The 12436-nt window shown below is 39.2% G+C and overlaps 1 protein-coding gene across 1 annotated transcript in view; it reads right to left on the bottom strand.

Moving 5' to 3' along the window:
- Window positions 1-11852, bottom strand: part of LOC147233518 (uncharacterized) — a 74068-nt gene extending 62216 nt beyond the window's left edge. Inside the window, exon 1 of the mRNA XM_086147413.1 lies at window positions 11754-11852. The gene's annotated coding sequence lies outside the window, so the exon portion shown is untranslated. The remainder of the gene's footprint in view (window positions 1-11753) is intronic.
- Window positions 11853-12436: the final 584 nt, after the last annotated feature.

Raw genomic sequence — 12436 nt, 5'->3', positions numbered from 1 at the left:
GTACACGTAAGCTTTTTACATACAAATGCAAGAGAAAACCAAATACAAATCCCCTAAAACTCTGACTGAATACAGCCATTTTACTAAAAGCGTGTTTGAACACAAGCTACTATTTGCCTTCATGCAGGAGCCGCACTGTAAGTACATTACACTGGGATGACCAAAAAAAGATTGTCTTCTAAATACAGGGTGCGAGCATGAAGAGGAACTTCCAGCGGTGACTGCCAAAATACACTCTATTATGTCATCCCGAAACTCTAATGCCAAGCGCAAGCCCACACACACCAGTTGAGGTATAGTCACTGAAAAAAAAAGAAAGGCCTAAGAAACATTCCTACTCAAACAAGTGGGAGCAAAACATCCCTAAGGTTGCATGTAAATCAAGTCTGCTTCAGTTGATCAGCTAAGAGGCTGGCAGTTTTGACCAGTTTCACAGCGACTGTGATTAACTCATCTGGAGTCACTTTGACCGGACGGGGCGAGGGGTCAGGCAGAAAAAAAGCGGTATTATGTAAGGGTCCATTGCTTTTGGATGGGGGTTGGGGGTGGGGTGGGGGGTAACCTCTTTCGATTCAACTGGTGACCCCGTGCTAAAAAAAGAGGGGTTTTGAAGGGAGTTGTCATTATGGCTTGATTAAGGTGCAATGTTAGAAAGCAGTGTAGCAAACTCTGAAGGTGCAGGGACTGCCCTCCTTCAGACATGGCCGCTGTAAACAATCCAGGATAGCCTTCCGTTAAAGTATAAAGCAGATGGCATGGGATTAGCATCTGAATGTGGATATATAGATCTGCAGGGGGGCTCCCGCTCCCCTTGCATCCTCACAGGGGAGAGGTGCGCCGGGGAAGAGGCAGCTGAGGAGAGACAAAATCGATAATTGGCAACCCACATTGCGAAGACAAAAGAAAGATGGAAAACTGGTGGCTTTGAATGGTGATCTTTCCGGGGAGATGGCTAATTATAGACTCCCTGTGGGCTATGCCATTTTCTTTGTACGAAAAACATGAATTTATCATGTTGTAGAGCTGAGCGGGTCACTGTGATGTTGTATTGTGACATGCAACTTTAAGATTTAAATACATACAAGGATGAAAGTATGACTTTTTTTCTTTTCTTGTTTAAGACAGTTTATTTCAGTATAGGTTTCTCTTCTTTTTTTGGGCTAACTTGTGCAGTGAGGTTAAATATGATGGCATAATGCCATTAATAACCTCTAAAATTAGCAAGAAACTAATATAAAACCAAGGGAACACTTTATTGATTTAACTCCATCCATTATGTACCGCTTTTTCCAGCACTTAGGGTCATAGGGATGCTGGAGCCTATCCCAACCATCATAACCCTGGACCGATCGTATTGATTTAACTGTATACTGTACAACATATTCAGTCTATATTTTAATACACTGAATAGAAAACGAGTATTTTGTTATTCTTTCAAACTGCTAGGCCCCAATACACGCAAACAGCATACAGTAGCAGGAGATAACAATCAGCTCTTGTGCTCCTGGAGACAGGACAGCAACAAAGATAACATCAGAATGCATACCAAGAGTACCAGCTTTGAACTTGAACATGTTTGTAATGTTTTGACTGAGATAGCAATATTGAAGATACATGAAGTGGATGCTCCTTTCAGATGCTGATTTATTCTTTATGGTTGTCTAATTCCTTGCAAGAAAATTATTTACTTTATTAAAGACAAAAGGGAGATACAGAAGAAAAAAATGATGTTGTATAATGTAGTCTTTCCTTCGGTTATAACATGGTTCTACAGCCTTGTCTTCAGCAGCAAAGCCATTTTACGTGCAGAGATAAAACATGGAAGACAGGTTTGCTGTTCCTCAGAGAACTTGATAACGTGACAAATGGCGAGCATTCAAGTTGTCTATAAATGAACCTTAACTACATTACATGCTATGAATTTATGCCAACATTCACTATATAGCATGACTCACAAAAGCCAGTGATGGCAAGTAATTCTACAAAGCTCAGACAAATTCAATTTAACTTAACAATTTGCAGTAAAAAAGAAAAAAAACAAAACAAAACATGTGGTTTCTTTTTCACACTCTGGTTTAAGTACATGAAGGGTACCAGCTTTTAGTTTTGGCAGAGGTGTCGATTTTATGATCACTGAAAAACAAATATCACATTGTGAAAATATACTGAAAAAAATTGAATTAACATGGATTATGTAATGATTTAGGAAATCCTAGTTTAATCATTGCAGAAAAATATCTCCTGTTGTGGTTTACTCATTTATCATATAATGTGATTATTATTACATGCATATAAAAAAAAATGAATTTTAAAGCAGTCAAGGGGGTTTATTACATTTTTTGTGTAGGACTGGATTAGTCTATAGATATTTCTTCCCATTTATGAATCCTTTATCAGACTGTCTTAAACTGCTTGAATCAATGAATTGCTAATACAAAAAGGTATCACAGAAAAATAAAAATACATTTAAAATGGATAATACCTTTTTTTCTAATTGGTTTTACATTGTCTACATGTACCTGTATTTGTATAGTTCTGTACTTAAATTCACATGAGGTTTCTTTAATATTTGTTTTGTGTAATATTTCTTTGTACTTAGTAATAATGGAGTGCAAGATAGAGGAGTGACCACTGAAAGTAGTACCAGTAGTTAAAGAGAGACACATTTTCTTAATAAAAATTTTGACTCGATCTGAAAATGTCTTTCAATCATCGTTGAAATTTAATTCCAAAGCAATTATTCCTTTTTGATTCAATTGTTGATTTTCAAGCTGATTTTTTAGATCCAATCTTGAAATCAATGTTTTTGTCTTCATGACCGAAATGGAAATATGTAGTTCATTTTTTAGGTAAAATAACTAATTATTCTAACTATTCAATCACCATTTAGAAAGTGATATATACTGTAATTCCACTTTTCTGTGCATGGTAAAAATTTTCTTAAAGAAATTAACTGTAGCCATGAACCATTCCACAATTTCTCTAAAATATGTATATTCTACTATTTGAAAAAAATGCTGACAAAAAGTTAAAATCAGTTCTGCACCAATGGCATGCTAGAAACATGCCATAAAAAAAGATTTATGACGATTTACTGACACGCACACACATATTCCAGCAGCTGGCTTTTTTACAAGGGACTCTGTAGTGTTTTAACAAGTCACTCCAACCCCACAAGACCGCAGTGAAGATACCAGGGGTGTCACTACTTTTACCGTTGTCTGATAGCCTGAAATATGCATACACACTGAAACTTTCAAATAAAAAACTATTTTAAGTTATGTAACCAAAAAGTAATTTCTTCCTTTTGGAAACAGTCATATGTCTACACAGCAATCACCATGGAAACACTTATTGTTGCAGTAAGTCAGTGTCGGAGTATTTTTACTCAGGTGGAACGCTGGTGAACGTATGAGATAAGATTCTAGAAAATGTATTCTCTGTTACAGAGGGAGGCATGGGGAAACACAGAGGGTCCACACATTGGTTCTCAAAAAAAAAAAAAGAAAAAAGGTCATTCCTTTGAGGGAACTGGTTTCTATGGCAGGGGTTGCCGTGGTGAGGGGGGCCCGAAATGGTCCCTTTGGGAGCAGTAGTAAACAACACAGACTGAGACCACTTGTAAACCAGAGATCCAATGAGAGCACCAAGACACATGTGAGAGGATGGTATTTGTTGAATGTTAGAATATTATCAAAAATACAAGGTGTTGATTTTTTCCAATGTAGGGCAGCAGCAAATAAAGATTAAAACTCTTTCGATTGCTTCTTTCTGTGTCAGGAAATATCATATCCAAACATGCTCATGTTATATGCGTCGTCATTATTTTGTCCGACTAATAAATGAAATGATTTATTAGTCAGTCCAATTTTTTTTTTTTTGCTTGCCACTACTCTCGGGCTCTATCTTATTGATTCATCATGTGCCAAACATATGTTAAGGGCACGGTGCCGATGTGTTCAGCACGCCCACCTCTCAACTAAAAAGTTCCCAGTTCGATTCCAACAATTTGGGGCTGTTCTGCTGAGTTTGTATGTTTTCCCTGAGCCTGCAAGAATTTTCTCTAGGTTCTTTGATTTACTCAGTAATAAAATGTGCAAGACTACATTGGTGAGAATGTGAGTGACTGGTTGGATTTCTCGATATCAGGCCCGATCACTTACAGCAGACCAGGTCAAGTTAAAATCTACTTCTCATTCAGTGTCAGCTGAGATTTGTTTTCATCCCACAGGGAACCTGTTTGCATGTTAAGCAGCACAGAAAATGACTGAATGAATATCAATTACCAATTGAAAGTATGGCTCCTGTCTTTTTGAATATATTTGTAGAGGTATACAGAGGCCCTTTAAGATACAAATCCTTATGCATACTAATTTTTTAAGAAACGAAGCATGACGCAAGCAAATTTTATCCTTGAGATACGGAAAAAATATTGATACGGATTCGAGAGCGAGAAAAATGGAAATCCGAGTGGTACGCACCAAGCAAGCTGCCACAATTCCAATACGCTTCATGACGCTGCCAGCATCTTCCGAATTGCAGCTTCTCACCTTGAAGAACACCTTGCAGCTTTCAGCATTCCTCGTCCAGGTAGTTCGCACAGTACGCATATCACTTGTTGTGTTCCCATCTCTTGTGTGGCATAATTTTATATCTCTGTACTTATTTTGTTTATTTTTTTTAATAATCATCATGGGCCCTAAGAAAGCAAGTGGTCAGGCAAGTGGTGAACCCAGAAAGAAGACACTTTCTATGGAAATCAAGCACAAAATAATAGCGAAGCACCAACATGGTGTACACGTGACTGATATCACTAGTTGGAACAAGTTAATTTGTTTTCTGTTAGTTTAAATGGGTAAAATTCATTTAAGATATGAAAAAACAAAAATTATCGTACAAACCCAGTTATCTTAACAGACCACTGTGTATCCAGTATGATGTAGTAACAGTGCATCTCCTGGGTGAAGGCAAATAGTAGCTAGAGGTCATTCCATGTAAATCATAGAATGGGATCCTTGGTTTCATAATGCAACAACAAAACAACAAAAATATCCCCTTATTTCCCTTTTTTTTTTTTTTTTGTCGACAAATTACAATTTACACAGTGAGACATCAATATGGGTAGCGTCCGACTTTTGTTAACCACAGTGTCTTCCCACGTGCTCTAATATGTTACATGACTGAGACAGGATGTCCCTCTTTAGACACAGTCAGGGGTGAGCACAGTAAATGTCTTGCTGGAAGTAAGCCAGGGGGTCCACCAACAGACACAGAGCTGTTGCTGTCCGGTTAAAACACAAGCAGAAGAACGAGATGTACCATCAATGCATTCATGCCGTCCATCTGTTTCGATGTTTCACAGCGGCGTTACAGAGCTGCTGTGTGGGGAAGCTCCTATGGATTGGGGGATTGCAATACATCCAAAACGGGCCAGACAAACAGAGACTGAGATGCAGAGACTCAGAGGCTATTGGCCTCAAATCCTTAGAGACGTATTTCCATGACATTACAGTCCAAGCCTTAATGGATCTAGTGGAAAACACTCTCACATTGAGAAGTAATTGAGAAGAACAAAATCATAAAAGCATGGGGGAACTTAATCTGTGTGTTCCAGCGACATGGATTCAACAATTAGACCCATTCATTGCGCAGAGAACAGCTCCAGTACACTTCACCCGACCGCTGCCAGTGCTGTTTGCAGAAGGATGGGGAGAAAACAATCTCACTGTTTTGCCTGGAAAACATCTGGAAAGCATAAAAGCTCAGTGTTGCGTTGCTCAAATGCTATGCTAGGCTAACGGGAAGTCCCTGGACAATTCAAGAGGAAGCTAAAGGCTATTTAGGGGATTCTTCACACTGCTGCCCCAAAATAAGGTCCAACAAATCAGAGCAGCTTCACATAACAATGTCCCTGCTTGAAAAATTAGTCATAACGTTTACAGTTTGATGAACAAGAACCTATCTCTTTTTCTTTCACAACAATACGCAACTTATTTAGTGAATTTTGAATACTTGTTTCGCAATTATCTACCTCTATTCTCACATCTTTGTGTGAAAAGTAAAGGAGGACCCCTTTCTATTTTGATTTGCTATATAAGTAATGTCTTCTCCAGTACGTTATCTTGATTGTTGAAAATAAATTTGCACCTTGTTGCCAAAAAAAAAAAAAAAAAGAGTTGAGAAAGTAGCGAGCATCTACAAGTCAACAACATGGAAAATATTTTGATTTATTTGGTTGAATTGCTTGTGAAAGTCCTTGAACAAATCTTTGTCATAGCACCAAAACAAAATACGTTAACTCCCTGCAGAATCAACACTGCCAGGTTTAGGTGCTTGACAAAAACTAAAAACTAAAACAGATGCATGGCCAACTGCTTCTACATATGAAAAGGCATAATATAATCCAGAATTTGTCAGCAGCACAGTTGCTTCCATTCTTATGCGCCAATTAGGGGTGTGAACCTCGAACAGCAAGTTTAAGTGGGACTACATGTCACGGCTCTGCCAAAACAGAGACATATAAACTTCCTGACTCCATGAGAACATACAGCACTTCTTCTCGGAATGCATTTTTGGACATTCGTCCATACAAATTGCTCTAAATAAAGCTTTCAATAGGAGGGAAACAAGTATTGCATTGATATGCTTTGTTTTGGCCAAAACTGCACAAAAATGAACCTCAGGAGTACGGGTATATTTATGTTAAAACTTTGCTCATGCGAGTGCCAGTCATCCACAGCTTGTGATATATGCTTGAGCTCATGGGTTATCTTGCACAGTTGCAACACAAGATTGGAATGCCAATATCTGAGGGAGTTTGGTGTTGAGTGTAAGAATGCCCAGCCTGAGTGTCCTCTCTGTCGAGGGCCATCGTCCGTGAGGAATGGAATGTGACACTGGCTGTCAGGCCTCGTTTGAGAGGCTGCCTGAGCGTCGGCCAAAGATGGAGCCCTGGCACAAGGGCAGCAGGGTGGGAGAATAAGCTCTGTCTGACAGGAGGAACTTTTTCAATGTCTCACCCTTTATTGTGCAGGACCAAAAGAACCTCTAAAGAATAGGGTTTGCAGACCTTTTAGGGACAACGGGAGAAAGTGCTGCGGCATTAAGCTGAAAGTAAATGATGACGCCAATGTATTGACACCACCCTCGCATATCCTCAGTGCTATGACTAGCATTTTTTTCAGTATCATTTTTGTAGAGTACATAGGAAGTACAATGGAAACCTAATTGATCACCATAAAAGGCCATCTTTTTTGGGGTAATCTTAACAGCAGGGCAGCTGATGTCCCTTAAACTATTCGATGCAAAAAATACTTAATAATCAGCAAGACGGGGGATTTCAGGATGGAAGTCTTACTCAAACGGACATTGCTGTCCTTGGTCAGAAAGGTTTACCAATTAAAAAACCCAATGAAACGATAAACTCCGGTAATCATTCCCGTTGTTTGAAACTCAAGATCACACGGTTACTAAGGACAAACAAGACCTTTTAACATCCGCTTGTGTCCGTCATCCCCCTTTTATACAATACTTTCTTAGCAATTTCAGAGGGCAAATAGATAAGGCCCGGAAGTCCCTTCATAAGTCAGAGTATAACATTCCTTGACTAAGATAGAATTGAACAGGCAGTAATCAACTAACTGAATTTTGGTCCTAAATGACCAACAAATGCCAAAGTTTTCAGTTGAAGGAAAGGGGCAAGTGCTTGAAAAAATGTGTGTCATTATGCAGGTCACTGCTGTTTGGTTCCTCTGACGTATGGGAATTAGATTAGGTCTGTCTCACAGTCCAGACTTAATCACGTACCGAGGCACAGTTCTGCCAGCTCCCATTAGACACCTGTAGTGCAAAGGGCCTTGGGGAACAAGAGCAGCAGGGAAAAGAGGCATCATCCTGAGTCCTCAGACACCTGTGACTGTTACACCAAGATAAATCAGAGCGCACGCAAACACACATCACCGAAATAGTCCTTAACTCCGTTGTGGTAAACAGAGGTCCCAACGCTTGCCTTCAAATCAGTCCACAAACAAACCCATGCTCTGCTCTTTACAGCAAACAGAAGCCCAACACAACAGGAGGGAATCGCCAGCCAAGATGGCATGTCTGAATTTCAGTGGAGCGCAGACTGGGTTTGTGGTTTCTCAAGTTTGATAGTGCAACAAAACTGAATTGACATGGAGAAATATACTTAACAACCCTGTGTGATAAAGGGACATGGATACAGTTTCCCAGAGGTTGGAAAACTGAGAAGTGGCTTTAAATCTACATGCCAGCACAAACAGACATACAAACCTAAACCAAATTAAAGTTTTAAACCTCGACCGACTGAAACCATTTATTTTCATAGTACATGCCGGTAATTAGTCAAACAACCCCCAACCTGCTGTTTTGTGATTTAACGTCACTGCAATTACTCCATCGGTGATTACACACAGTCCAATCTGGTTTTACAGGGGAAGTTGGTGAAACCTGATAGACAACGCACTTGTAATGCACTTTGCCAATCTCTGTCTGCTCTCTTGACTTTTGAATTGTTAAAAAATGAATGAATGAATGCTTTAGAAGATAATTTATTTCTTGTGGTTACTGAAATGCTTTGTAAACCATGCTGAGTTGCGCATGATAAGAAAGAACTTCCCATCACAGATGTAAAGTTTGCAGAACTTTGCCTTATTAACTGTTTCGTTTCCTTTCCAAAGGTAGGAAAATCAGCATTGGGAATATCCACAAATGAAATGACATTTTTTTTTTCTGTTTACAGTGTAAGACAGAAGATAAAATTTAAATTAAACAACAAAATAAAGGAATGAAACCATGAACTTTTGTATAAATGGGGACTACACAAGTTTTAACTTACGCTCAGCTGTTGTCCTATTGATATATATATATATATATATATATATATATATACACATATATATACATATATATATTACACACACACACACACACACACACACCGACACACATACAAATAAAATTAAAAGCAGTTGCATGTTTTTTGTTTATTTCTGCTGTTCCAATAAGCCACTAAGCAGTCACCGCACCAAGAAGTTGAATACCAAACAGATTTCTTTTTCTCCTCTATATTCACCCTTGATGTATGCCATGGCTCTCTGCAATAAATAAAAAAGATCTAAGTTCACCAATATTAAAGACTTTAAGTTTTGAAGTCATTTTTATTTCCAAATTTAAAAATTACATGGAGACATATGAAACACAATGACCTGCTGGATGCACATCTCCTGATTTTATAAGCATAGGTGCAGGCAGTGACCATCCTCCCGTATCAAGAAGCAGGATTAGTGAGGGATAACTTTAGGTTGATCCTGGTATTTCTGTAACAAGTGGGCGGTTCACTTTTCAAGAGATAATGTTGCCATGGTTACTTATGTTGAAAACCTGACCTCCTCTGAAGCAGGTTAATATCTGGGCAAAGAATGTTTGAAATAATCCCCATCTGACCAGTAGAGTCAGTAAGTTGTTTCAATACTTTCAGATACTGATTAAAAAGTAAAATATTTTAAACGAAAACTGTTTTGGACATTTTACATTACTCTTAATTTAAATAGCACCAATCTCTGGCAACTTAAAACATAGCAATAACTTATTTTTGACACTGTGCATTTCTTCTCATGCTTTGCTTATTTAATTATATGGTGTAATATCAATAACTCATCTGATCATTACATTTTTTTACAAATATTAGCTCAAATGTCTCTTGAGGTTCTCAGTCATCCGGATCATGGTGAATTCTTGTCGAAATCTCCTTATCTTGGCAACTGGACTTGAATTTCTTCGCTTGAAGACGTTTCACCCCTCGTCCGAGGGGCGACTACAGTTCTAATGACCTGCGGGGAGTTTCTGAAAATAACTGATTTATATTTCCCATAGGTCATTTGAGCTTCGTAGAAATTCAAGTCCAGTTGCCAAGACAAGAATATTTCAACAAGAATTTGTTCAAATAAACTGAAATATGTGACTGCGGCGATGCATGATCAGTTATTTGATGCTATTGTCTCTTTCATGTGAGCACAGTCGCATTGGAAGAACCATAATTGTGAGCAAAGAGCTGTTTGTGCAGTACAGTTCTCTGCTAACAGCTGGTTAGCTTAGCTTTAGAGACAAACGTGTATATCACTGCTGCTCAGCTCAACACCTGCCACAGTATATATATAAAAATTAAAAAAAAAAAAAATCACAGTTTCTTTGGTTGAAAATCACTAAATGGAAAGGTGTAACAAATCGTCTGACTCTGACCGTCCGAAAGCTTTAAGCTTTCACATAAAACTCGTGCCTGCTAAATACTCAGCTAAGACTGTGACAAGTCCTCGTAGGCCACATCTTACAAACAGACAGTCAAAACATTTAGTCTTTCATGGTGAAATGGCTAAAGTTTGCATTTAAGTGCGCGTACGCACACACTGTGATAATTGAGGCTTCCATCCTAACTGTTGCCACAAAATTTCCTCATTGAAAGCCGGCGGATTGAAAAAAGGAAAAATGATTCAGAGTAACCAAATCTCACATGACGAAAGCCACCCAGACTTTTAAACAAAGAAACCTAAAACCATAATGTATGATTCAAAAGTTAGATATTTCCTGATTTGAGATAAGACCGTCCGGGGTCTTAAACCAACACAAGGCCTGTTGATGAAGCTTTATCGAAGGAACATGTCATCAGAGACTACATTCAACATCATCAGTATATAATTGCCTTATTTTCTTTACATATCTTGTCTATAGCCGGGTTTTTCTGAGAAAGCGGTTGGAATGTGCAGATGAAGACATTGCAGGGTAGTCTCATGCCAGCGGTGATTTCTTTTCATAGAGGAATGTTTTCCCATCCAGACGTGGGAAATCCTCTGTTCCTGCTTCTTCTCATCGCTTGGAGGCCGAGGCGACATTGAAAAAGAGGCAGGCTTTTGGAGCAGAGCCATTGAACTCTGGACATTTCCAGATTATTATGCATAACTGAAGACATGAAAAGGGACCCTGCAATTCATCAGACTTGTGTTATAGCCAGCGGTCACGTCACTTAGGTCTTATTCTAGTGTTATCGGTTATTGCGCTTCAATTTCACTCAAGCGATTTCATATGGCTTTGAAAATATATTAATCGTGCAACATTTGGATAATGCAAGGTGATAACGCCTGCAAGGGCAACTGGTTGTGACAAACAAGATGCCCACTGAAGGCAGGGCAACTCCCATATTCGCGTTTGTGGGGCAACACATAGACGCGAAAAAACACTGTGATAAGCACAATGATGTAACCTGGAAATGTAAACTATCTTCCTCCACGGATGACTGTGTTTTCACTGCAGTGGATGGAAACCGGCGAGGCGCGCCGGTTTCAGCACCATGCAGGCGTGGACCAGAACAAAAGGCGCAGGCTGCTGCAGCGGCCAGAGCGACACAGCGAAAAACCCCGAAAAATAAAGCGCCAATTCACAGTCATCTCTTCATGGCTCAGCCCATTGCTGCTTTTTCGACTGCACTTAAAAAAAAAAAAAAGGTGATAACTTGCTTGCAGCGCATCTTCCAATTAACACACACACACATATGCATGCATACACCTCGCTGATCACCTCCATGGACATACCGGCTGTGGATTAGTGAACAGCAATTGCATCGCAAATAAAGACTCTTATGGAGAAACTTTCGCAGATGTAGAAAAAGAAATCTGAAACTAATATTCATGTTGAGGGGAGAGTTTATAAACCCGCAGACGACAAAGTGCATCAGCTCTTACCTGCAGGTCGGGGCTGCTGAGCGTCACTAATACTCTTGTGAGTGAAGAAGCTGGAGTGACAATGAGAGCCGTGCGGGGCCTCTGATCCCTCCCCACGCAAATTAAGCTACCGTAAGTATGGTGGTGTTTGCGCAAAGAGATTACACAAATGCCTGCTGGGCAGACGCACAACGGGTGAATCCTGTGATTGGATGCTGGAATGCGTGCAACAAATTCATGCAGCTGTGGATGTTGCAGAACACAGGCCTTATCAAGTGATAAGGAGACACACACAGCAAGTGCAAAAGTGATAGATCATTTTAGTTTTAATGGTCTTTCAAGTGTGTGTTTGCTGTTTTTTTTTTTTTTTTCTCTAAGAGGGTGCTCTGAGAGGGAAGCTGAAGCTTTGGGGTGGGGCTGTTGCTGAGGAAAGATAGAAGGGAGGAAGAGGAGGGGTGGATATGAATGTCATGCCAAGTGGGCAGTGAGAAGGAGGGGCAAAGATGAATCAGAATCAGAATATTTTATTGATCCCCCAAGGGGGAAATTGCTTTTTTTGTTGAAAGCAGCTCCTGCTCACAGAGTAAAGTGGTGAAAAATCTTAATAGAATTTGATATAAAAATAAAGAATAAAATCGTGAATAATAAAAATGAAATTAAAAAAACGGTGAAAATCAAAATAAATAAATAAAAATAAAGTTAAA

This window comes from Fistularia commersonii, chromosome 6, assembly GCF_037954325.1.
Source record: "Fistularia commersonii isolate RoL2024-O1a breed Wild chromosome 6, RoL_Fcom_v1.0, whole genome shotgun sequence".
NCBI lineage: Eukaryota > Metazoa > Chordata > Actinopteri > Syngnathiformes > Fistulariidae > Fistularia > Fistularia commersonii.
Note: the sequence above shows the minus strand (reverse complement) of the source record. Positions and strands in the feature narration are given on the sequence as shown.